Here is a 25480-nt window from a genome sequence, read left to right on the forward strand (position 1 = left end):
AGAGAATCACTTAAGCCCAAGAGTTTGAGGTTGCTGTGAGCTATGATGTCAAGGCACTCTACTGAGGGCAACAAAGTGAGACTCTGTCTCAAAAAAAAAAATTAAGCTACTGAAGAGCCTGAGGCAGGACAATAGCTTGAACCCAGGAGTTTTTGTTTGTTTGTTTGTTTGTTTTGCAGTTTTTGGCCAGGGCTGGGTTTGAACCTGCCACCTTTGGTATATGGGACCGGTGCCCTACTCCTTGAGCCACAGGTGCCACCCAAACCAAGGAGTTTGAGTCCAGCATGGGCTAATAGCAGACATTCATCTCTAAAACAATAATAAAATAAAATAGAAAAAAAAAACTTTTAGGGTAGCACCTGTGGCTCAGTGGGTACGCACCGGGCCCCATATACCGAGAGTGGCGGGTTCGAGCCCAGCCCAGGCCAAACTGCAACAAAAATATAGCCGGGTGTTGAGGTGGGCGCCTGTAGTCCCAGCTACTCGAAGGCTGAGGCAGGAGAATCATTTAAGCCCAAGAGTTTAAGGTTGCTGTGGGCTGTGATGGCATGGCACTCTACTCAGAGCGACATAGTGAGACTCTGTCTCAAAAACAAAAAACCTCACTTCAAGACCCTCAGTCTATTGTGTCACCTAGTTTGGCCATAAAACTATGTAAGTATCCTCCTCTGCCTTCCCACCTCTGAAATGCTATTGACTGTGCCAACATATTTTTGCTTGAACAGCAGGCTTTTCTGGTGACTGTTTGGGGCAGTCAAAAACTGAGTTTGAGGGCGGCGCTTGTGGCTCAACGGGTAGGGCGCCGGTCCCATATGCCGGAGGTGGCGGGTTCAAGCCCAGCCCCGGCCAAAAATAAAAAAAAAAAAAAAAAAAAAAAAAAAAAAAAACTGAGTTTGGGGCGGCGCCTGTGGCTCAAGGAGTAGGGCGCCGGTCCCATATGCTGGAGGTGGTGGGTTCAAACCCAGCCCTGGCCAAAAACCACAAAAAAAAAACAAAAAAACAAAAAAAACAAAACTGAGTTTGGGAGTCCCTTCTGTAGAGCAATTTAGCTTTTATCCTCATGAATCCATGGCCTGACATGGAAAGAAACTTACATGGGCAGGAGATTCTGATGTAAGCACATAATGCATCAAACATATCCTGTAAAGTTACCCTTAAAAGCACTTTTCTTGGCCAGGCGAGGTGGCTCATGCCTATAAGCCTAGTACTCTGGAAGGCTGAGACAGGTGGATTGCTTGAGCTCAGGAGTTTGAAATCATGAATTTTTTTTTTTTTTTGAGACAGAGTCTCACTGTACCGCCCTTGGGTAGAGTGCCGTGGCGTCACACCGCTCACAGCAACCTCTAACTCTTGGGCTTATGCGATTCTCTTGCCTCAGCCTCCCGAGCAGCTGGGACTACAGGCGCCCGCCACAACGCCCAGCTATTTTTTCCCGGCTATTTTTTTGTTGCAGTTTGGCCCAGGCCGGGTTTGAACCCACCACCCTTGGCATATGGGGCCGGCGCCCTACTCACTGAGCCACAGGCGCCGCCCAGCTCAGGAGTTTGAGATCAGCCTGAGTAAGAGGGTGACTCCATGTCTATCAAAAAAAAAAAAAAAAAAAAATCCGATCCTAGCACTTGGGAGGCCAAGGCGAGTAGATTGCTTGAGCTGGTTTGAGACCAGCCTGGGCCAGAGCAAGACCCCATCTCTAAAAATAGCCAGGCGTTGTGGCAGGTGCCTGTAGTCCCCAGCTACTTGGGAGGCTGAGGCAAGAGAATCACCTGAGTCCAAGAGTTTGAGGTTGCTGTGAGCTATGATGGCACTGCACTCTACAGAGGATGACAAAGTGAGATGCTGTCTCAAAAAAAAAATATCTGGGTGTTGGGCATTGTTGTGCCTATAATCCCAGCTACCCAGGAGGCTGAGGGAAAAGGCTTTCTTGAGCCCAAGAGTTTGAAGTTGCTGTGAGCTATGATGCCATAGCACTCTACTCAAGGAGACATAGTGAGACTCTGCCTGAAAAAAAAAAACAAACAAAAACACCTTCCTTATATCCTGCTGGAGATTCCACAGCATCTCTCAGTTGGTCCAACTTGGCCAGCTCCCCACTCCCCACCAGCAGCACAAAATAGCTATTTCTCTGAGCTCTGAATCATGCAGTTGTTTATAGGCAAATTGTATACAAAATACATGCCTTTATTTGTTTGAATTACACTATAGGAAGTACACTAGAGTGAAAAACTCTTTCCAAGCTCTGGCTCACTCCTGTAATCCCAGCATTCTGGGAGGCCAAGGCAGGTGGATTGCCTGAACTCACAAGTTCCTGACCAGCCTGAGCAACAGGGAGACCCCATCTCTAAAAATAGCCATGTATTTTGGCAGATGCCAGTAGACCCAGCTATTTGGGAGGCTGAGGCAAGAAGATTGCTTTTGCCCAGGAGTCTGAGGTTGCTGTGATCAAAGACTACTGAGGGCAACAAAGGGAGACTTGGGTGGTACCTGTGGCTCAACGGAGTAGGGCACCAGCCCCATATGCTGGAGGTGGCAGGTTCAAACCCAGCCCTGCCAAAATTGAAAAAAAAAAAAAAAAAAAAGGGAGACTCTGCCTTAAAAAAAAAAAAAAAAAAAAAGATAGACAAAGAAAAACTCTTCCCCAGTTTGCCTGGCATTGTCCCAGTATTTTTTTTTTTTTTGAGACAGAGTCTTACTATGTCACCCTCTGTAGAGTGCTTGGTGTCACAGCTCACAGCAACCTCAAACTCTTGGGCTTAGGTGATTCTCTTGCCTCAGCCTCTCAAGTAGCTGGGACAACAGGCACCTGCCACAATGCCTGGATATTCTTTTTTTTTTTTTTTTTGTAGAGACAGAGTCTCACTGTACCGCCCTCGGGTAGAGTGCCGTGGCGTCACACGGCTCACAGCAACCTCTAACTCTTGGGCTTACGCGATTCTCTTGCCTCAGCCTCCCGAGCAGCTGGGACTACAGGCGCCCGCCACAACGCCCGGCTATTTTTTTGTTGTAGTTTGGCCGGGGCTGGGTTTGAACCCGCCACCCTCGGCATATGGGGCCGGCGCCCTGCTCACTGAGCCACAGGCGCCGCCCAATGCCTGGATATTCTTTTTTTTTTTTTTGGTTACAGTTCAGCCGGGGCCGGGTTTGAACCCACCACCCTCGGTATATGGGGCCGGCACCTTACCAACTGAGCCACAGGCGCTGCCCAGATATTCTTTTTTTTTTTTAAGAGACAGAGTCTCACTTTGTTGCCCTTGGTAGAGTGCCATGGTGTTGTAGCTCATAGCAACCTCAAAGAGGGCTCAAGTGATTCTCTTGCCTCAGTTTTTTCATTTTTAGTAAAGACGGGGTCTCGCTCTTGCTCAGGGGCCTGGCCTCAGCTACTTTTTTAGAGATGGGGTCTTGCTCTGCCTCAGACTGGTCTTGAAACCATGAGCTCAGGCTATCCAGCTGCTTTGGCCTCCCAAGTGCTGGAATTACAGGCATGAGCCACCATGCCTGGCCAATTTTTCTATTTTTTTAAAGATGGGGTCTTGCTCTTTCTTAGGCTGGTCTGGAACTCTTGAGCTCAAGGGATCGTCCTTCCTTGGCCTCCCAGAGTGCTAGGATTACAGGCTTGAGCCACCATGCCTGGCCCTAATGTAACCTTTTTAGCAAGGTTCTCTGTGCCCAGCCCCTGTCCTTCATTTGGGATGACAACTATTCTAGTGACCCTTAAGGAGGTGGTAGCTCTCAGGCCACCCTACACCACACAGCGGGAGAGTGCGTGCCTCCTTAAATGCTGGCACCCCTGGTCCCAGCCCAGTTTTCTAGTCCAGGGCCAAAGAATGAGTCCTAGCTCTGTAACTGACCAGGAGGTGACCAGACCCAGTGACATTTTTTTTTTTTTCAGTTTTTTTGGTGGGGGCTGGGTTTGAACCCAGCACCTCTGGCATATGGGGCCGGCACCCTACCCCTTTGAGCCACGGGCACCACCCCCCAGTGACATTTAATGTCCCTAAATCTTAGGGTCTTCAGCCATGAAGGGAGGATCATGGTGACGATTAGGAGAGAAGGCTGCCTGTAAAGAGATTTACAACGTGTGTGACACTCACAAATGCTTAAGTAACCTTCACCTTGTTACCATGGCCATAGTCTCTCTGGGCTCAGCCTTGCCAGGAGCTTTCAATAGCTTATCTTGGGGGCGGTGCCTGTGGCTCAAAGGGATAGGGTGCTGGCCCCATATGCCAGAGGTGGCGGGTTAAAACCAAGCCCCAGCCAAAAACTGCAAAAAAAAAAAAAAATGCTTATCTTGGTTCCTCCTTGGAGACAATGAGAAGCCAGTGTAGCAATTCTGATCCTATAGATTAGAAAACCAGTCACTGGGAGGCGAAGGTGCACATGCCAGGGGCTGCACATAGCAAAGCCAGGCTCTGCACCTGGGTCTCTGCCTATCCTTTGGAGGTTTCACAATAGACAGCAAGTCAGGCTTGTCCAATCTAGTGGTTTTCTATCCTCACTGGACACTGACATTACCCGAGGAGTTTTTTTTTTTTTTTTTTTTTTGTGGAGACTGAGTCTCACTTTATTGCCCTCAGTAGAGTGCCATGGCATCACACAGCTCACAGCAACCTCCAACTCCTGGGCCTAAGCGATTCTCTTGCCTCAGCCTCCCGAGTAGCTGGGACTACAGGCGCCCGCCACAACGCCCGGCTATTTTTTGGTTGCAGTTCAGCCGGGGCTGGGTTTGAACCTGCCACCCTTGGTACATGGGGCCGGTCGGTGCCTTACCAACTGAGCCACAGGCGCCGCCCTAGGATTTTTTTTTTTTTTTAATATAAAGGTTTTTTTTTGTTGTTTTTTTTTTTGCAGTTTCTGGCTGGGGCCGGGTTTGAACACCACCTCTGGCATATGGGGCCAGTGCCCTACTCCTCTGAGCCACAAGTGCCACCCCCTACCTGAGGAGTTTTAAATGGGGTTCAGTGCCTGTGCTCACCAGCTAGGGCACTGGCCATATACATTGGGGATGGTGGGTTCAAATCTGTTGTTCAAATACTAAACAACAATGACAATTACAGCAAATAAAATAGTCAGGCGTGGGCGGTGCCTGTGGCTCAGTGAGTAGGGCGCCGGCCCCATATGCCGAGGGTGGCGGGTTCAAACCCAGCCCCGGCCAAACTGCAACAAAAAAATAGCCGGGTGTTGTGGTGGGCGCCTGTAGTCCCAGCTACTCGGGAGGCTGAGGCAAGAGAATCACGTAAGCCCAAGAGCTGGAGGTTGCTGTGAGCTGTGTGACGCCAGGGCACTCTACCGAAGGCAGTAAAGTGAGACTCTGTCTCTACAAAAATAAAATAAAAAAATAGTCAGGCGTTGTGGCAGGCGCCTGTAGTCCCAGCTACCTGAAAGGCTGAGGCAAGAGAATTGTTTAAGCCCAAGAGTTTGAGGTTTTATGAGCTGTGATGCCACGGCACTCTACCGAGGGTGACATAATGAGACTGTCAAAAATAAAATAAAAAGCACAAATAGGGATGGTGCCTATGGCCTGGTGAGTAGGGCACTGGCCCCATGTACCAAGGGTGGCAGGTTTGAACCCAGGCGCTTCCAAACTGCAACAAAAAATAGCTGGGCATGTGGCAGGTGCCTGTAGTCCCAACTACTCGGGAGGCTGAGTCAAGAGAATTCCCTGGGCTGTGCCTGTGGCTCAGTCGGTAGGGCGCCGGCCCCATATGCTGAGGGTGGTGGGTTCAAACCCGGCTCCGGCCAAACTGCAACCAAAAAATAGCTGGGCATTGTGGCGGGCGCCTGTAGTCCCAGTTGCTCAGGAGGCTGAGGCAAGAGAATCGCTTAAGCCCAGGTGTTGGAGGTTGCTGTGAGCTGTGACACCATGGCAGTCTAATGAGGGCGATAAAATGAGACTCTGTCTCTAAAAAAAAAAAAAAAAAAAAGCACAAATGGTTCCAGAAATTCAGGATTAATTGTTCGAGAGAGAGGAGCAGGATTGAATTCTAATGTGCAGTCAAGGTTGAGAGCCACTGTTGTAGAACACTGAAAGCTTCATCTCCAAAAAGAACTAAAACGGGCCATTTGGCCTGTTGGTCTCTACTAAGACGCACATATGTGTGTGCAAATACCCTGGGGTGTAACTCTGCAGGTGGGAAGGCAATATTTTTTTCATTTCCAGGTCCACTTATTACCAACTATGAGTTAGGGCTGTAGGCAAGAAAAAGTACTATCTTTTCCTTACCCATTGAGAGGTTCCTGGCTAATACCCCTATAACGAAGAGATTCACAAGAAAAGAGCATCACAAAAGCATTTCACCTAAGTTTTAGATGACACGGGAGGCTTCAGAAGTGAAGTACCGAAGACACAGGGAAAATGGTAACTTTATGGACAGTCAGGCAGAAGTGTGACTGTAGGACAAAAGGGTATGATCTGATGGTCATTAACTGGGGTCAATTTGGCATGGCTAGGTGTTCATATTCTTTTTGGTTCTGGGTATTAGGCTGGGCCTCCCTGGAATGAAGGGCTTATTTTCGACCTTCTTTTTTTTTGTGTGTGATTTTTGGCTGGGGCTGGGGCTGGGTTTGAACCCGCCACCTCCAGCATATGGGTCCGGCGCCCTACTCCTTGAGCCACTGGCGTCGCCCTTTTGATCTTCTTTTTTTTGTAGAGACAGAGTCTTACTGTACTGCCCTCGGGTAGAGTGCCGTGGCGTCACACGGCTCACAGCAACCTCTAACTCTTGGGCTAACGTGATTCTCCTGCCTCAGCCTCCCGAGCAGCTGGGACTACAGGTGCCCGCCACAACGCCCGGCTATTTTTTTTTTTGTTGCAGTTTGGCCGGGGCTGGGTTTGAACCCGCCACCCTTGGCATATGGGGCCGGTGCCCTACTCACTGAGCCACAGGCGCCGTCCCCTTTCGACCTTCTTATACGAGAGGCAGGTTGGAAAATTATTTCATGTCTCACTTTAGAGGAGAAAGGGAGGATGTCCTAGGATGACCTTCCTGCTTCTGCAATTTTCTTGATTTACTTCAGTTTACGATACTTAGTGTGCCAAAATGCCATATCTGGGGGTATGGTGTTCTAAGCCCCTCCAGGGGAAATCGCTTTATATAAGCAGACCTGAGCAGGCATCAGAATTCTACGGAGAGGGCTTGCTGAACACTGAGGATCTCACCCCCAGAGTTTCTTTCTTTTTTTTTTTTGTTGCAGTTTGGCCGGGCCGGGTTTGAACCCGCCACCCTCAGCATATGGGGCCGGCGCCCTACTCACTGAGCCACAGGCGCCACCCACTCCCAGAGTTTCTGAATCAAAAGGTCTGGAGTGGGGCTGGTCACAGTTGCTCATGGCTATAATCCTAGCACTCTGGGGGGCTGAGGTGGGTGAATTGCTTGACCTCAGGAGTTCGAAACTAGCCGGAGCAATAGCAAAGCCTCCTTTCTAAAACTGGCCAAGAGTTGCGGAGGGCGCTTATAGTCCCAGCCACTTGTGAGGCTGAGGCAAAAGGATCACTTGAGCCCAAGAGTTTGAGGGTGCCATGAGCAACACCATACCATTCTACCAAGATGACAAAGTATGACTCTGAAGGTCTGGAGTGGGGCTGAGGATTTGCACTTCTAGCAAGTTCTGCTAGAACAGAGCAGGGCCTGTGGCTGGGTCCTGGGAACACACTTTGAAAACCCCTGCCCTGGGCGGCGCCTGTGGCTCAGTTGGTAGGGCGCCGGCCCCATATACCCAGGGTGGCGGGTTCAAATCCGGCCCCGGCCAAACTGCAACCAAAAAATAGCTGGGCGTTGTGGCGGGCGCCTGTAGTCCCAGCTACTCGGGAGGCTGAGGCAAGAGAATCGCTTAATGGGCGGCGCCTGTGGCTCAAGGAGTAGGGCGCTGGTCCCATATGCCAGAGGTGGCGGGTTCAAACCTAGCCCTGGCCAAAAACCAAAAAAAAAAAAAAAGAGAATCGCTTAAGCCCAGGAGTTGGAGGTTGCTGTGAGCTGTGTGAGGCCACGGCACTCTACTGAGGGCCATAAAGTGAGACTCTGTCTCTACAAAAAAAAAAAAAAAAAAAAGAAAACCCCTGCCCTGACCTGATGACTGTGATAATTAATAACCTGGGACAGAGCCACCAGCTCCCGTTTCAGATGGTGTTTGCTGACTCAGGCTCTCATCTCCCTCCATCCTCACGGCCGCCCAGCGGGTCCCAGTCTTTTATTTTATGGACGGGAGGTTCCCACACGAGAAGGGAATTGTCTCACAACTGAAAAGCAGCGAAGTCTGGACCTGAACGTTGGTTTAACTAAAAGCAGGAGACAACTTGTGCAGTCTATTGTTTTACAGGGACCAAAGCAAGCCCTCTTGACACTAGCTTGAGCGCATCCAGACCTTCAGGGCACACCCAAGGCCACCGACAGGCAAAAACCCTCGGTCTCCGGAGCAGCAGCTTCGAGCGCGGCCGTCCCGAAACTCCATGGAGAAATGGCGCCCCCTGCCTGCTGCAGGGAGAGCAGCACTCCGCTGCCCTGGCTGGGCGCTGTGGTCTCCTGAGTCATTGGCATTCTTGGGCCCCACTGCGAACATGGAAAATACTGTCCAGACCATTCCATCCGCAAAAAGAACTCGGGGTGTTGAAAGGGGGTGGGGACTTCAGAGTTGAGGAGTGTAAAGGAAGGGCGGTGGCCCGGGCCCTGGGGACCTCAGGAGGCTTGGCTGGCAAGAGCACCAGCTGAGAACAATCTGGACTTTCAACTTTGACCTTCCAAAGGCTCTTGCTGAGGAATTTTCAGGACTAAACCTCATAGGGTTATTACGAAAGTCCAGCGTGTTTCCAGAATGCCAGTGCCCACTTCATGATCTGGTTCACTTGTTCATACATTATTCACTCAACAGATGTGGGCCAGTACTATTCCGGGTGCCAGGGACAGAGACAGATGGGACAGACAGAATCCTTGCCTTCACGAGGCCCTTCTGCCCCAGAATGGTCAATGAATGAATAAATAAGCAGAGCACAGGGAGAAAAAGTAAGGAAGGGATGGGGACCTCACTGAGAAGGTGACATTGAAGCAAAAGCCTAAGGGAGGAGAGGGAGAGAAGCAGCCATCTGGGGGGAGAATGTTCCAGGTGGAGAGAGTGGTGAGAGCAGAGGCCTGGGGCAGGGGCGTGCCTGTCTGGCGTGTTTGAGGAGGTGGACTAGGCTCTTGATGACAGAGGGGGATGTATTTTTCTCATATCCAGGAACCACATGCTCTGTTCCTCATTCAATTTTTACTAACTTGACTCATTTGAAAAAAACGTAAATGTTCTTTCAGCCTGATTAGGGGGGATTGAAGAGAGAACAGGAGGTGAGAAAGGGGAGATTGTGGCTGTAAAGGAGACTTCAAGAAATTTCAGGCTGGGCACCGTGTCTCATGCCTGTAAACCCAGCACTCTGGGAGGCCGAGGCAGACAGGTCACCTTAGCTCAAGAGTTTGAGACCCGGCTGAACCAGAGCTATACCTCATCTCTAAAAATAGCCAGGCGTTGTGGTGGGTGCCTCTAGTCACAGCTACTTGGGAGGCTGAGGCAAGAGAATCCCTTGAACCCAAGAGTTTGAGGTTGCTGTGAGCTGTGACACCACAGCACTCTACTGAGGGCAACAAAATGAGACTCTGTCTCCCCCCCAAATTTTTTATTTATTACTTATTTATTCATTTATTTATTTTTGAGACAGAGTCCCATTTTGTCACCCTCAGTAGGGTGCTATGGCATCATAGCTCACAGTAACTTCAAAGTCTTGGGCTCAGGAGATTCTTTGCCTCAGCCTCCTGAGTAGCTGGGACTACAATTGCCCGCCACAATGCTCAGGCTGGTCTCAAACTCCTCAGCTCAAGCAAACCCCCTGCCTCAGCCTCCCACAGTGCTAAGATTACAGGAGTGAGACATAGCTCCTGGCCTCTTTTTTCACTATTTTTAAGATCCAACATACATGTGCCTGCAATTCTAGTCCTTTTCTTCTAACTGCTTCACCATGTTCTGCGCATTCACTACATTTTACCAAAGCACTCTCCTGGTGACGGGCCCCACACTGCTGCGTCCACACACATAACCACCTCTTCTTCCTCCCAGGGAGGAGATAATGGGGCATAGGGTATGTGGGCGTGACGTGCTGCCAGGTTGCTCTCCCACGTGGCATAGATCCACACCTTTCTTCACTCACAAAAATTGATTCAAGCTGGATAAAGGTCTTAAATTTAAAGCATGAAATGATAAAAATCCTCAAAGAAAGCATAGGGAAAGCACTGGAAGATATGGGCCTGGGGAAAGACTTTATGAAGAAGACTGCCATGGCAATTGCAACAACAACGAAAATAAACAAATGGATTTAATTAAACTGAAAAGCTTCTGTACAACTAAGGAGACAACGACCAAAGCAAATAGACAACCTACACAATGGGAAAGGATATTTGCATATTTTGAATCAGACAAAAGCTTGATAACTAGGATCTATAGAGAACTCAAATTAATGCACATGATAAAAGCCAACAATCCCATATATCAATGGGGAAGAGACATGAATAGAACCTTCTCTAAAGAAGACAGACAAATGGCTAGCAAACATATGAGAAAATGCTCATCATCCCTAACTATTAGAGAAATGCAAATCAAAACCACCCTGAGATACCATCTAACCCCAGCGAGAATGGCCCACATCACAAAATCTCAAAACTGCAGATGCTGGCATGGATGTGGAGAGACGGGAACACTTTTACACTGCTGGTGGGACTGCAAACTAGTACAACCTTTCTGGAAGGAAGTATGGAGAAACCTCAAAGCACTCAAGCTAGACCTCCCATTTGATCCTGCAATCCCATTACTGGGCATCTACCCAGAAGGAAAAAAAACAACTTTTATTATAAAGACACTTGTACAAGACCGTTTATCACAGCTCAATTTACAATTGCTAAAATGTGGAAACAGCCTAAATGTCCCTAAACCCAGGAATGGATTGGCAAGCTGTGGTATATGTACACCATGGAATACTATTCAGCCATTAAAAAAATGGAGATTTTGCAGCATTTGTATTAACCTGGATGGAGGCGGAACTCATTATTCTTAGTGAAGCGTCATGGGAATGGAGAAGCATGAATCCTATGTATTCAACTTTGGTATGAGGACAATTAATGACACAGTGGGGGGTGGCGGAAGGGGAGAGCAGACAGAAAGAGGAGGGAGAGGTGAGGAAAGGAAAAAAAAAAAAGAACACAGTGACTAATTCTCCCATAAATTGGATTTAACTTTGACCAAAGTACATTATTTGAATCATAATTTTTTTTTATAAGTTTAGTTTTGTTTTTTTCAGTTTTTGGCCGGGGTCGGGTTTGAACCCACCACCTCTGGTATATGGGGCTGATGGGGCCAGCATCCTACTCCTTGAACCACAGGCACTGCCCTAAATAATAATTTTTAATTCAACTTGTTAATATGTGAGCTGTGTGAGGCCACGGCAAAAAAAAAAAAAAAAAAAAATGTTGTTTAGGATATTACATCCTCATTTATAAGTGAAGTATGTTTGTAATTTCCATTTATAATAATATATTTTTTCCAATTTAAATATCAGGTGAATTTTTTTTTTTTTTTTTTTTTGTAGAGACAGAGTCTCACTTTATGGCCCTCTGTAGAGTGCTGTGGCCTCACACAGCTCACAGCAACCTCCAACTCCTGGGCTTAAACGATTCTCTTGCCTCAGCCTCCCGAGCAGCTGGGACTATAGGCGCCCACCACAACGCCCAGCTATTTTTTGGTTGCAGTTTGGCCGGGGCTGGGTTTGAACCCACCACCCTTGGTATATGGGGCCAGCGCCTTACCGACTAAGCCACAGGCGCCGCCCAATATCAGGTGAATTTTAATATCTGGATGAAGTAGAATGATTTTGAAGTATTTCTTCTTTTTCTATTGTCTATAATATTTGGCATGATCTGTTTTTTGAAATTATCTTCTATTTTTATTTATAAAAATAAATATTCTCTATTATTTTAGACTTTGAAAAAAAAGAAAAAAAGGCTTGGCACCTGTGGCTCAAGGAGCTAAGGCTCCAGTCACATACACCTGAGCTGGCCAGTTCGAATCCAGCTGGGGCCCACCAAACAACAATGACGGCTGTAACAACAACAACAAAAAAATAGCCAGGCGTCATGGCAGGCACCTGTACTCCCAGCTACTTGGGAGGTGGAGGCAGGAGAATCACTTGAGCCCAGGAGTTGAAGGCTGCTGTGAGCTGTGATGCCATGGCCCTCTACCCAGGATGACAGCTTGAGACTCTGTCTCAAAAAAAAAAAAAAAAGAATTACCAAGCAAAAATAAATCATAAGTATAATTATACCATGATACTATTGCATTTATGTAGCATAAAAATGAATCGGTGCTGGGCCTGGTGGCTCACACGAGTAGTCCTAGCAATCTGGGAGGCCGAGGTGGGCGGATCACTTGAGCTCAGGAGTAGAGACCAGCCTGAGCTAGAGTGAGACTCCATCTCTACTAAAAATAGATAAAGTAGCCAGGCGTTGTGGTGGGTGCCTGTAGTTACAGCTTCTTGGGAAGCTGAGGTAAGAGAATTGCTTGAGCCCAAGAGTTTGAGGTTGCTGTGTGCTATGTTGCCATAGCATTCTACATAGTGCAACTGAGTAAGACTCTGTCTCAACAACAATAACAAAAAAAAAAGAAAAGAAAAGAAAAGGAAAGAAAGAAAGAAAAAGAAACGAAGGCTTGGCGCCTGTGGCTCAAGCGGCTAAAGAGCCAGCCACATACACCTGAGCTGGCAGGTTCGAATCCATCCCCGGCCCGCCAAACAACTATGACGGCTGCAACCAAAAAATAGCCAGGTGCTGTGGCAGGCGCCTGTAGACCCAGGTATTTGGGAGGTGGAGGCAGGAGAATCGCTTGAACCCAGGAGTTGGAGGTTGCTGTGAGCTGGGATGCTACAGCACTTTACCCAGGGTGACAGCTTGAGGCTTTGTCTCAAAAAAAGAGAAATGAGGCGGCGCCTGTGGCTCAGTGAGTAGGGCGCCGGCCCCATATGCCGAGGGTGGCGGGTTCAAACCCAGCCCCGGGCCAAACTGCAACAAAAAAATAGCCAGGCGTTGTGGCGGGCGCCTGTAGTCCCAGCTGCTCAGGAGGCTGAGGCAAGAGAATCGTGTAAGCCCAAGAGTTAGAGGTTGCTGTGAGCCGTGTGATGCCACGGCACTCTACCCAAGGGCAGTACAGTGAAACTCTCTACAAAAAAAAAAAAAAGAGAAATGAATTAGAGCCAAATAGTTTCACGCCTGTAATTCTAGTGCTCCAGGAGGCCAAGGTGGGTTGGGGGCAGGTCCCTTAAGCTCAGGGGTTTGAGACCAGTCTGAGCAGGAGCAAAGCTCTCTACTAAAAACGGAAAAATCAGCCAGGTATTTTGGGAGGCACATGTAGTCCCTGCCACTCTACAAGGACTTTGAGGCAAGAGGATCGCTTGAGCCTGGGACTTTGAGGTTGCTGTGAGCTAGGATGATACCAGGGCACTCTACCCAGGGTGACAGAGCAAAGACTCTGTTTCCAACAAACAAACAAACAAACAAAATCAGGAATGTTTGAGACTGCAACCAGAAGAAAACCTGATTAAGAGTGGCTTACATTTTCTCCCAAAACAAGGACTCTGGAGGTAGGAGGAAGCTGCTGTGGTGGGTGCACAGATACCAGCGCTGGCCGCTCTGTGGCCTTCCCCCGTGGTGTAGCAAGATGCTGCCATGGCTCCAGGTGTCACGTCAGCACTGAAGGCAGGAAGAGGCAGGAAAAAGGCTGGAGCCGTTGTGTCTGCCCTTTTTATCGGGAGAGCAAACATTTCAAGGAAATCCAACAACATAGTTGGCAACCACAGCTGCAGAGGATCCTGGGAAAACAAATGTGATGCTTTCCAGTTTCTTTCTTTTTTTTTTTTTGTAGAGACAGAGTTTCACTTTATCGCCCTTGGTAGAGTGCCGTGGCGTCACACAGCTCACAGCAACCTCCAACTCCTGGGCCTAGGCGATTCTCCTGCCTCAGCCTCCCGAGCAGCTGGGACTACAGGCGCCCGCCACAACGCCCGGCTATTTTTTTGTTGCAGTTTGGCCGGGGCTGGGCTTGAACCCGCCACTCTTGGTATATGGGGCCGGTGCCCTGCTCACTGAGCCACAGGCGCTGCCCTGCTTTCCAGTTTCTAAAATAAGAGGAGGAAGAGAATCAGAGGTTGAGGACAGCAGCTGGCTTAGCTGGTGGATGTATCTGTCACAGGAAAGATCCGAGAGGCCGCAGTGTTCTAGAATATTGAAATCACTCGTCCTTTTGGTTCTTGCAACTGAACGATGGACCCTGACGTACCTCTTTTCATGCCTTTCTACAGCCACAGTCAACCTAGTAGTAATTCACAATGTGAGTTATGAAGGGTTATTCAAATATGGCATTCATGAACTAAAATTACCCATTCCCACATTCTGCCCAGTCCATCTGGCTGCCACTCAAAGCTTAATGACCTTGACTTTGCACAAATATCTGAAATGGATGTGGAGTTTCCTTCTGAGATGATGGAAATGTTTTAGAACTAGATCTAGGTGGTGGTTACATCACATTTTGAATGAGCTAAATACTAATTAATTTTATGTTATATGAATTCTGCCTCAATTTGAAAGGAGAAGGGAGAGGAGGAGGGGCAGGAAAGAAAGAAAAAGAAAGTCACCAGTTATTGCTGGTGACTATATGGAGAAACTTCTACCTTATTGCTATAGCCTTTGGGTGATGCTCTTTTTTTTTTTTTTTTTTTGAGACAGTCTTACTCTTTTGCCCTCTGTAGAGTGCTGTGGTATCACACAGCTCACAGCAACCTCCAACTCTTGGGCTTAGGTGATTCTCTTGCCTCAGCCTCCCGAGTAGCTGGGACTACAGGCGCCCGCCACCATACCCAGCTATTTTTTTGTTGCAGTTTGGCTGGGGCCAGGTTTGAACTCACCACCCTTGGTATATGGGGCCAGTGCCACCCCATGGATGATACTTTTTAATATGTTAACATTTCTATGGGACAGGTTCTACTTTTAGGAACCAATATGCAAGGATATTTGTGCAAGATTTATGCAATATTGTTCATGATGAAAAAAATGGCAAACAGGCTCGGCACCTGTAGCTCAGTGTTTAGGGCGCCAGCCACATACACCGGGGCTGGCAGATTCAAACCCAGCCCGGGCTAGCTAAACAACAATGACAACTACAAGAAAAAAAATAGCTGGGCTTTGTGGTGGGTGTTAGAAGTCCCAGCTACTTGGGAGGCTGAGGCAAGAGAGTCATGTAAGCTCAAGAGTTTGAGGTTGCTATGAGCTGTGATGCTACAGCACTCTACTGAGAGCGACATAGTGAGACTGTCTGAAAAAAAAAAAGCAATCAAAGTAAATATTAATTCGTAGGAAACGTCTGAATAGATCATGCTGTAGTTACACCACAAAATACTGCACAGCCATTAAAATGCTCTCTGCGTGAAAGCTATAACACAATTATAACCTAAGAATATGGGGAAAGGGGAAAGGAAGGGGAGGGGCGGGGGCAGGATGAACAGAGGGAGGGTAATTGGTGGGACCACACCTACGGTGCATCTTACAAGGGTACATGTGAAACTTACTAAATATAGAATATAAATGTCTTTTTTTTTTTAACATGCAATGATTTATTTATTTTATTTTTGCAGTTTTTGGCTGGGGCTGAGTTTGAACCTGCCACCTCCAGCATATGGGGCCAGCGCCCTACTCCTTTGAGCCACAGGCGCTACCCCATGCAATGATTTTTTTTTTTTTTTTTTGCAGTTTTTGCCGGGGCTGGGTTTGAACCCACCACCTCTGGCATATGGGGCTGGTGCCCTACCCCTTTGAGCCACAGGCACGGCCAAATATAAATGTCTTAACACAATAACTAAGAAAAGGCCAGGAAGGCTATGTTAACCAGTGTGATGAAAATATGTCAAATGGTATATAAAACCAGTGTATGGTGCCCCATGATTGCATTAATGTACACAGCTATGATTTAATAATAAATAAATAAATAAATAAATAAATAAAATAAAATGCTCTCTTCCTGGGCTGGAGGGATACGTAGTACTGTTAAATGAGAAAAGCAGAGTACAGAAAAATGAGGGTAACATGGTTAGATTTATAAAAACCTCTGTGTAGGGCGGCGCCTGTGGCTCAGTGAGTAGGGCGCCCGCCCCATATGCTGAGGGTGGTGGGTTCAAACCCAGCCCCGGCCAAACTAACAAAAAATAGCTGGGCCGTTGTGGCGGACGCCTGTAGTCCCAGCTGGTCGGGAGGCTGAGGCAAGAGAATCGCGTAAGCCCAAGAGTTAGAGGTTGCTGTGAGCCGTGTGACGCCAGGGCACCCTACCCGAGGGCGGTACAGTGAGACTCTGTCTCTACAAAAACAAACAAACAAAAAAAAGAAACACCTCTGTGTATTTCATATATATGTATTTTGAATGTCTATCATTGCGTATGTATATGCATCCAAATACATGTGTGTATATATGTGTATAAAATTTCATAGGCATGGAGAAAAAGATGGGAGTATATAAGCCAGAGATAATGAAGAGAGAGGGAAGGAAGGAAGGAAAACAGAGAGAGAAGCTAATAGAAAAAGAAAGGGAAAACGAAAGAGACTTTCTTCAATATATATGATATGGTTACCTTTATGATTTTATGTAAAATATATGTGGATGAACATTTATAAAAGCTTTAAATCCATAAACTTAACTTTTAATGCATTATAATCAAACAGAATTTTAATAAAGAATTAACACAACAGTTACTTGGGCTTCATTATTATTATTATTATTATTATTATTTTTTTTTTTTTTTTTTTTTGGTTTTTGGCCGGGGCTGGGTTTGAACCCGCCACCTCCGGCATATGGGACCAGCGCCCTACCCCTTGAGCCACAGGCGCCGCCCCATTATTATTAATTATGCTTGTAGTTCCTTCTTTACCCAGAGTGTAAATATGCATATTTGCATGAACAATATTTCTGGTGTATAATTTTCCAATTATCTGGCATTAGAATTTGTATGCATTGTGATTCAAATGTGAATTATTTAGACTGCCCCCCAAATATATCCAGAATCCTCCAAGTCAATTTATGTGGTTAAATAATTATATAAGTGTTAACTGCATCCCTCCCTTTAAAGAAAGGAGCATTCGGTCTTTGCTGCTCAGCAACTGAGGCTCTTGGAGACTTGTCTTTGCCCAGTCCTTTCCCTAGACTTCTGTGAGGGGGAGAGTGAAAGAGGAGACAGGGAGGGAGCTATGCAGTTTCACCTGCAGAGCATTCCTTTGCCGCCGCGTCTCGCTCTTCAGGTCCAGATTCGAGTCTTTCAACTTTTGCTGCGAACAGGTGCCCTAAGCCTAGCCAATCAGAAGGCTCTATTCACCTGGCCATAGTGATTGGTCAGGGCTGGGCACATGACCCAAACTGGGCCAATCAGACGATTCACTTCGTACCTCAGCATCCTGAAACTGTCAGAACAGAAACTTCTTTCTTGGAACTGCTGGCAGCTCCGTTTGCCACCACGCGAATGCAAGGAAGCTTTCACAGAAAGTAGCTGACTGGGCTCGGCGCCTGTAGCTCAGGCGGCTGGAGCGCCAACCACATACACCGTGGCTGGTAGGTTCGAATCCAGCCCGGGCCAAAACATAGCCGGGTTTTGTGGCGGGCGCCTGTAGTCCCAGCTACTTGGGAGTCTGAGGCAAGTGAATCGCTTGGGCCCAGGAGTTTGAGGTTGCTGTGAACTGTGATGCCACGGCACTCTCTATCCAGGGCGACAGATTGAGACTCTGTCTCGAAAGAAAGAAAGTGGCTGATTGGCTGGGCGCGGTGGCTCATGCAGGTAATTCTAGCAATCTAGGAGGCCAAGGTGGATGGATAGCTTGAGCTCACGGGTTCAAGATCAGCGTGAGCAAAGAGCCTGAGCAAAGAGCGAGACCTCCGTCTCTACTAATAATAGAAAAACTGGCTTGGCGCCGGTAGCTCAGTGATCAGGGCTCCGACCACATACACCGGAGCTGGGGTTCAAACCCGGCCCAGGCCTGTTAAACAATAATGATAACAACAACAACAACATCAACAACAACAAAAAAGCCGGGGCTTGGCGCCTGTAGCTCAGCGGCCAGGGCGCCAGCCGCACACACCAGGATGGCGGGTTAGAACCTGGCCCGGGCCTGCCAAACGACAATGACAATTACAAGAAAATAGCCGGGCGTTGCGGTGGGTGCCTGTAGTCCAGCTACTTGGGAGGCTGAGGCAGAGGAGAGCTTAAGCCCAAGAGTTGGAGGTTGCGACGCCATGGCACTCTACCCAGGGCGACATAGTGAGAATGTGTGTAAAAAAAATTTAAATTAAATTGGCTACGCCTGTAACTCACGTACACAGGTAGGGCTCTGGCTGCACACACTGAGGGTGGTGGGTTTGAACCTGGCTCTCCCGCCAGCTAAAATAACAATGACAACTGCAGGCGGCGCCTGTGGCTCAGGGGGTAGGGCGCCGGTCTCATATGCCAGAGGTGGTGGGTTCAAACCCAGCACCAGCCAAAAAACCACAAAAAAAACAAAAAAAAAAACAATGACAACTGCAACAACAACAGCAAAATAGCCAGGAGTTATGGCAAGCGCCTGTAGTCCCAGCTATTTGGGAGGCTCAAGCAAGAGGATCGCTTGACTCCAAGAGTTTGAGGTTGCTGTGAGCTATGATGTCACAGCGCTCTACCAAGGGCAACAAAGTGAGACTCTGTCTCCAACAAAATGAAAAATAGGCTAGAGGGTGGTGCCTGTGGCTCAGTGAGTAGGGCACCGGCCCCATATACCGAGGGTGGCAGGTTCAAACCCAGCCCTGGCTGAACTGCAACCAAAAAATAGCCAAAAAAGGTTTGTTGCACTCGATACAGTCTAGTTTGTAGTTTCTAGAGAGATTTTTATCCTCTGTTCTTTTTTTTTTGAGACAGAGCCTCAGGCTGTCACCCTGAGTAGAGTGCTGTGGCATCACAGCTCACAGCAACCTCCAACTCCTGGGCTCAAGCGAGTCTCCTGCCTCTGTCTACAAGTAGCTTGGACCATAGGCACCCGCCACAACGCCTGGCTATTTTTTGGTTGCAGCCATTATTATTATTATTATTTTTTTTTTGTAGAGACAGAGTCTCACTTTATGGCCCTTGGCAGAGTGCCGTGGCCTCACACAGCTCACAGCAACCTCCAACTCCTGAGCTTAAGCGATTCTCTTGCCTCAGCCTCCCGAGTAGCTGGGACTACAGGCGCCCGCCACAACGCCCGGCTATATATCTTTGGTTGCTGTTTGGCTGGGGCCGGGTTCAAACCCGCCACCCTTGGTATATGGGGCTGGCGCCCCACCGACTGAGCCACAGGTGCCGCCCCAATTGCAGCCATTATTGTTGTTTGGCGGGCCTGGGCTGGATTCAAACCCACCAGCTCAGGTGTATGTGGCTGGCTCCTTAGCTGCTTGAGCCACAGCGTGGAGCCTATCCTCTGTTCTTGATATATTTCATTTATTACACTTTTTTTTGTCGTTGTTGTAGAGACAGAGTCTCACTTTATCGACCTTGGTAGGGTGTTGTGGCATCACAGCTCATAGCAATCTCCAGCTCCTGGGCTTAGGTGATTATCTTGTGTCAGCCTCCCCAGTAGCTGGGACTACAGGCGCCCACCACAATGCCTGGCTATTTTTTGTTGCAGTTTGGCCGGGGCTGGGTTTGAACCTGCCACCTTTCGTATATGGGGTTGGCGCCCTACTCACTGAGCCACAGGTGCCGCCCCATTCATTACACTTTTTCTGAACATCTGTTTCGTGTTTGTCATGTGACTCAGGACTAAGCTCAGGAGGGTTGGCTGAAGACAGATCTTCCTTACTTTGGGCTCCAGTATATGGGTCTTCATTCACTCTTTTTCTGGAATGCATTTGTTCCTTCTCCCTAGTCATTTTTTTAAACTCACTGATAAGATTTTTTGGTCACTATTAAGAGTCTGAATTTAAACAGATTCTTGGACTGGTGGCTTGTCTCCATCAGCTCATTTACCCCCCATTAGCTTTTCTAGAACTACCGTTTACTGAGAAGGTACATGAGTTTTCCCAATGCAAGCCTCATTTTCCTCAGTATTTTTACTTTCCTAATGCACATACTGTAGGAAGGATAAATAGATTAACAAGGGTTCTTTTTAAAATGTCTTTCCTGGGCGGCGCCTGTGGCTCAGTGAGTAGGGCGCCGGCCCCATATGCCGAGGGTGGCGGGTTCAAACCCAGCCCCGGCCAAACTGCAACAAAAAAAAAAATAGCCGGGCGTTGTGGCGGGCGCCTGTAGTCCCAGCTGCTCGGGAGGCTGAGGCAAGAGAATCGTGTAAGCCCAAGAGTTAGAGGTTGCTGTGAGCCGTGTGACGCCACGGCACTCTACCCGAGGGCAGTACAGTGAGACTCTGTCTCTACAAAAAAAAAAAAAAAAAAAAAAAATAAAATAAAATGTCTTTCCTGGGCTACGCAGTAGGAAGGTTTCAGCCAATGGGAAACGGGGATGGCACGGAGAGGTGGGCCTTTATCCTGACTGAGAAAGCCACGAAAATGGTGGTGATGGAGCAGCTGTCACCCACCAAGTCACTGGACTTTGTCTTGGAGGAAGAGGACATCCCCTATGAGGAGGAAATCAGGCAGAACCTGTTCTCTGTCAAATACTGGCTCCGCTACACTGAGTTCAAATAGGGTACCCCAACGTCCGGGCTCCATCAGCTGTATGAGCGGGCACTCAAGCTGCTGCCCAGGAGCTATAAACTCTGGTACTGCTGCCTGAAGGCACGTCGGGCACAGGTGAAGCGTCTCTATGTGACTGACCTTGCCTATGAAGATGTCAACAACTGCCATGAGAGGGCCTTGGTGTTCATGCACAAGATGCCCAGTCTGGCTCACAATGGCTCCCTGCGGCCCAAAGCCAAACACTATTAGCTCTGTCCGTCTCTGTGGCTCAGTCTGGGGCCCTAGACAATGTCCAAAGTTCTCCGCACTCCTGCTCAAGCTCTCCCCAAGGCAGTTCAACTGAGTGCCAAGTCCAAAAACACCGAAACAGTTCACAGAATGTTGTTCTTTCAGGAGGCTCGACAATGTTCAGGGATTTGGGGAGTCGCCTGCAGAGAGATTTGAAGAGTGGTGGATGCCAGATTAAAGCTCAGCGAGGAGCTCAGAGGAGCTCAGCGGTGGGAGAATAAAGCCCAAGCCTGTGGAGGTTCAGGTAATCACACATCACATGCAGCGCTATGCCGTGTGGTTGGGGGCTCAATGCTGGCCTCAACTCCGGAGTTCTTTCAGGTGTGTCACACAAAGAAGGACTATGAAGAGTATGGCCCCAGCATCTGCAGCCCAACCCCGTCTTTGGAGTCACGTCTTTTTTTTTTTTTTGTAGAGACAGAGTCTCACTTTATGGCCCTCGGTAGAGTGCTTGGCCTCACACAGCTCACAGCAACCTCCAACTCCTGGGCTTAAGCGATTCTCTTGCCTCAGCCTCCCGAGCAGCTGGGACCACAGGCACCCGCCACAATGTCCGGCCATTTTTTTGGTTGCAGTTCAGCTGGAGCCGGGCTTGAACCGGCCACCCTGGGTATATGGGGCCGGCGCCCTACCGACTGAGCCACAGGCGCCGCCCTGGAGTCATGTCTTAGTATCCGCCTTGACATCGTTGTTCAGCAGCGTCATGCTGGAGAACAAGTGCCCTTCAGAACCCAGGGAGACTGCAGGTCCTGTAAATAATGATGTCTAGTGTTGATGTCCCAGCAGCGTGCTTGCATTCCAAGTGCATGACGACGCACACCAAGTTCTCAGTAACAGCCATTTAGCCACCCTCTCGTGCCCTCTCTCTTACTCCTTTTCCCTTCTTCCTCTTCACTTGAGCTTCTAGTTGACAAATACAATTCCGAAGGAATTCAAATATGACTTTAAAAATTGTTAGAGGGGGCAGCGCCTGTGGCTCAAGGAGTAGGGTGCTGGTCCCATATGCCGGAGGTGGCAGGTTCAAACCCAGCCCTGGCCAAAAACCACAAAAAAAAATAAAAATAAAAAATAAAATAAAATAAAAATTGTTAGAGGAAAAATGTAAGAAAACAACGCAAAATAGTCCCTCCCCCCAAAAGAATGTATGGGTGTCAACCCTTTTCCTCTCAGCCTATTTTTGTAAATAAAATGTTATAAACTTGAAATACAAATAGATGTTTATATTTCCTATCATTTTGTATTTTATGGTATTTGGTACAACTGGCTGATTCTAAGCACGAATAGATATTGATGTCATGGAGTGCTGTAATAAAAAGTTTTTAATTGTGAGGCATGTTCTGATATGTTTATAGGCAAACAAAACAGCAAACTTTTTTTGCCACGTTTGCTAGAAAATGATTATACTTTATGGGAGTTGCCATGAAGTTTGAACATTGACCATATTGTAAGAGAATTGTTACAGATATTATATCTTTTAGTTTTTTTGTTTGAACTTTCTGGAACTATTTTATAGAAGATGATGGTTTGTTGTTGGTGAGTGTTGGATGAAATACTACCTTGCACCATTGTAATAAAAGCTGTTACAATCTTTATAAAAAAAAGCAAAAAAGATAGGCGGCGCCTGTGGCTCAAGGAGTAGGGCGCCGGTCCCATATGCCGGAGGTGGTGGGTTCAAACCCAGCCCTGGCCAAAAACCAAAAAAAAAAAAGCAAAAAAGATGCCCAGTCTGTGGCTTGATTATTGCCAGTTCCTGATGGACCAGGGCTTCTCACACACACCCACAGCACCTTTGACCGTGCCCTCCAGGCACTGCCCATCAGGCAGCGTATCGCATCTGGCCCTTGCACCGACACTTTGTGTGCTCACACCCACTGCCCGAGGTAACCATGCAAGTTTACCGGCGCTTCCTCAAGCTGAATCATGAGAGTGCATCCAGAGGACATTAAGTACCTCAAGTTGATTGACCGGCCGGATGAGGGTGCACAGCTCCTGGTCACCGTGGTGAACAAGGAGCACTTTGTGTCTGAGGCTACCAAGTCCAACTACCAGCTATGGCATGAGCAGTGTGACCTCATCTCCCAGAACCCGGACAAGGTATGGTCCCTCAACATGGACGCCATCATCCGTGGGGGCCTCTCCCGCTTTACTGACCAACAGGGCAAGCTCTGGGGCTCACTAGCCGACTACTACATCCGCAATGGTCACTTTGAGAAGGCTTGGGACGTGTAGAGGCCACTTGGAGGGTGATGGCTGTGTGGGACTTCACACAGGTGTTTGACATTTACGCACAGTTGGAGGAAAGCATGATTGCTGCTAAGATGGAGACTGAGTCAGAGCCGAGGGGCCAGGAAGAGGATGATGTGGCTGTGGAGCTGCACCTAGCCTGCTTTGAACACCTCATCAGCCGGCAGCCTCTCCTCCTCCACAGCATATTGCTGAGCCAGAACCCGCACCATGTGGACGAGTGGCACAAGCCTGTGGCCCTGCCTCGGGGTTGCCCTAGGGAAATCATCAGCATTTACATGGGGGCTGTGTAGACGGTGGACCCCTTCAAGGCCACAGGCAAGCCCTACACACTGTGGGTTGTGTTTGCCAAGTTTTATGAGGACAACGGGCAGCTAGATGATGCCTGCGTCATCCTGGAGCAGGCCACCAAGGTGAACTTCAAACAGGTGGACGACCTGGCCAGCATGTGGTGCCACTATGGGGAGCTGGAACTCTGCCACGAGAACTATGAGGAGGCCTTATGGCTGCTGCGGAACGCTACAGCACTGCCCACTCACCAGGCCGAGTACTGGGACGGCTCAGAGCCCGTGCAGGACTGTGTATACAAGTCACTGAAGGTGCCGATGCTTACTAACCTGGAGGAGAGCCTCGGCACCTTCCAGTCCACCAAGGCAATGTATGATCGCATCCTGGACCTGCGCATCGCGCCATGCCCCAGATTGTGAACTATGCCGTGTTCCTCGAGGAGTGCAAGTACTTCGAGGACAGCTTCAAGGCCTACGAGCACAGCAGCTCACTACTTAAGTGGCCCAACGTGTCAGACATCTGGACTACCTACCTAAATTCATTGCCCACTGTGGGGGCTGCAAGCTGGAACGGGCACGGGACCTCTTGAGCAGGTGCTGGATGGCTTCCCCCCAAATATGCCAAGACTCTGTACCTGCCGTACTTGCAGCTAGAAGAGGAATGGGGGCTCGGCGCCAGCCACATACATCTGAGCTAGCAGGTTCGAATCCAGCCTAGGCCCACCAAACAACAATGACGGCTGCAACCAAAAAATAGCCGGGTGTTGTGGTGGGTGTCTGTAGTTCTAGCTACTTGGGAGGCGGAGGCAGGAGAATCGCTTGAGCCCAGGAGTTGGAGGTTGCTGTCAGCTGTGATGTCACAGCACTCTACCCAGTGTGACAGCTTGAGGCTCTGTCTCAAAAAAAAAGGAGGAATAGGGTCTGGCCCGGCACTCCATGGCATGTATGAGGGGGCCACGCAGGCTGCGGAACCCGCTGAGCAGTACATGTTCAATATCTACATCAAGCGGGCAGCCGAGATCTATGGCGTCACTCGCATGCGTGGCATCTAGCAAAAGGCCATCGAGGTACTGTCAGGTGAGTACGCTTGCCAGATGTGCTTGTAGTTTGTGGATGTGAAGTGCAAGCTCAGCAAGATCGACTGTGCCTGGGCAATCTACAGCTTCTGCTCCCAGATCTGTGACCCCTGGACCACCAACATGTTCTGGAAGACATGAAAGGACTTTGAGGCCCGGCAGGGCAATCAGGACACCATCAAGGAGATGCAGCATGCAGGCCATGTACAACACACAGGTCAACTTCATGGCCTTGCAGATGCACAAGGTGTCAGGCAGAGCCACAGGCACTGTGTCTCACCTGGCCCTTGGACAGAGCCATGTGGATGACATGAAGCTGCCGGAGCAGTGGGCGGAGCAGCTGGTGGCCACGGCTGAGCAGGACCAACCTCCGTGGGCCCAGAGCAAGATTCTGTTCATGAGAAGCAACACCTCACGGGAGAAGCTGGTAGAGCTGACCCAGCAGGCCAACCCTGAGGAGATGGAGCTGGACAAGGATGAGGATGAGGACAAGATGGACCTGGAGCCCACCGAGGTCCGGCTAGAGCAGCAGAGAGTGCCAGCCACTGTGTTTGGGAGCCTGGAGGAAGACTGAGCCCCGTCCTTTCCCCCTTTACTCCCTCCTCCTCCAATACAGCCTACGTTTGTAGAAAATAAAATAAAATGTCTTTCCTGATCTGCTGGGAATCAGTTCATTGACCATTTCTTTCAAGTGATTTGTCTGTACCTCTGGGGTTATGATTTTCCTCTTTGAGATTGAGCAGACCTGTTGGTACTGAGTCTAAGAGGTCGCCTGGATTGAAGTATTGCACCTTTTAGTAAAATCTGCACAGAACAGACAGAATGGATAACTGTAGGTAGTCTCAATGTCAACATGAG

General features: G+C 48.6%; 1 pseudogene; it reads left to right on the top strand.

Annotated features, from left to right (window-relative positions):
• Nucleotides 1-20598: 20598 nt before the first annotated feature.
• On the top strand, nucleotides 20599-25196 carry LOC128573866 (pre-mRNA-splicing factor SYF1-like; annotated as a pseudogene).
• Nucleotides 25197-25480: the final 284 nt, after the last annotated feature.

The sequence above is a fragment of the Nycticebus coucang genome, chromosome 21 (assembly GCF_027406575.1).
Source record: "Nycticebus coucang isolate mNycCou1 chromosome 21, mNycCou1.pri, whole genome shotgun sequence".
Classification (NCBI taxonomy): domain Eukaryota; kingdom Metazoa; phylum Chordata; class Mammalia; order Primates; family Lorisidae; genus Nycticebus; species Nycticebus coucang.